This window comes from Nannospalax galili, unplaced genomic scaffold, assembly GCF_000622305.1.
Source record: "Nannospalax galili isolate Female #2095 unplaced genomic scaffold, S.galili_v1.0 scaffold2142, whole genome shotgun sequence".
Classification (NCBI taxonomy): domain Eukaryota; kingdom Metazoa; phylum Chordata; class Mammalia; order Rodentia; family Spalacidae; genus Nannospalax; species Nannospalax galili.
In genome coordinates this window covers 58,872-60,813 of record NW_008346990.1, presented here as the reverse complement: position 1 = coordinate 60,813, position 1,942 = coordinate 58,872, and positions in this window count along the sequence as shown.

The following is a 1,942-nucleotide window of genomic DNA, read 5'->3' as shown; positions in this document are numbered from 1 at the left end:
ATATCTTTTCTTGTGCAAAGTGGCTGCTCTTTCTTTTTGGGGCCCCATTTTAGTCCAGAGCAGGTAAAAGATTTTCTAGCCTTCAGGTAACCTTTAACAAATCTTCAAATACCCAGAGCATAGCCCCACATTTACAACAAAGCTGTGGCCCGCACTTCTTTGTGGCTGGCCTCTTTTTAGTTAAAGATTTTATGATCCATTGTATAACCCAAATGATTATCCCTAACCCCATTAAGCATATGGGTTTTGATAGGCTTCTCTTTGGAACTGGGACTCAGAGCCCAGCTGACCCATCACAGGGACAGCAGGAAGAGCACTGCTTTCTGAGGCCCACATCCCCAAGGCTGTAGTTCCTTTATCCAGCCAGACTACACCAATTTTGTCTTTTGAATTCCCTCTGGGTCTCCAGCGCAATCACACAAACCATATATTTTATATATGGTTTAACCCAGTGCCTAGCCCTGTGCCTCCAGCTGTACAGCTCAGAGCCTACCTTATCAGACCGCACCACCACTACCATAGTCACTGTTAGCATTCACTCACACCACTGATGCCAGCAATCGCCACAGGTCCATAAGAGTCAGTCCATTTTGCCTTTGAGCTGTTGCGTGTGAGTGCACATTCCCATGGCTCATGAGCTTCCTCACAGCTCACTTCTTCCCCCAGCTCCTCCAGCTCCACTCACAGCTTCCATTCTAAGATGGCTCCCAGCCATACTCCTGTAGTCCACACTCTGCAGCAGGCCCCATTGGAGGAACTAGCCAATCGGGAGACACCACTTTGCATAATAGATGTGCCCCAAAGAGCAGAAGCTGAAAAGGCTACGGATGCCCAGGCAGACCCAGTTGCAGAGCTTGAGAGAGAAAAAAATGAGACACTTTAACTTGTGTAAGGTCCAAGGACCCTGAGGAAAAGATAGAAAATAGTGGAAAATAAAATGACCTAAAAATAAAAGGAGCTAAAGTTGAGCCTCAGATACAACCATTGATGGAAAAGTAAAAAATGCTAACAGTGCTGTAGCTAGGAAATGTCCCATACTAGAACTGTTAAAACTAGAAAAAAACTTACAAGAAAGTGATCAGAGAGCTCCTTGCCACGTGGCTTGTAACACTATTGGACATGGGAGCAAATGACACCAGTCTAAGTCCTTCAGAAGCTTCACAGCTGAGTTATATAAGCACCCATCCATCATTGCAATATAGGCTGTTCAACCTAGGCCAATGCAGGGGGGAGCAGACCTTAATAGGATGGCTGGTTGAACGCATTAAAGATATATCGATGTCACCAAGGGGGACTAACATGGTTAGCAGGGGCTGGAGGACTATAAAGGCAGAGCAGGCACTACTGAGAGAACTAGGTATGAGAAAAGCAATATATTATATCCAGTTCATTGGGCCAGATGAGACTGTGTTCATCAGAGATATGAAAGAAGTCTTAATTCAACTGGACCTTGAGAATGGTATTGGGCTTTAATGGCTTTACTAAGCCCTTTAATGGAACAGGATCTTTGTAAAGTGAGAGAGGCTTTGCCAAATCTAAATGATTCTGGCCAGCATGTAAAAATGTGTCTGGCAAAATAACAGAACACCCTATAAGAGATATAAAAAGGACTAGACACAGAAAATGGTTCATTTGGGTTACTTGAAGACAAATGTGGCAAGGCTTATGTCTAGCCCAAATCACTGAAGAAAAACATGATAGAAAACCAAATTCCATACTAAGACATTACTTTAAGGTTTTAAAATTAGAAGAATAGTTTACAAAGGACATTTGAAGAATATAAAACTTTACAAGGGGCGGTTAAGAATACCCCAAAATTAAATAAGATGCATTTCTCTTCCGATAATGTCTATACTCGGTGTGGAAGTAGGTTTTCCCACCAAGTTCTTCCTCAGCAACCTGGTATTGTCAGTGGGAAGAGGACAGATATGGCTACAGTCAG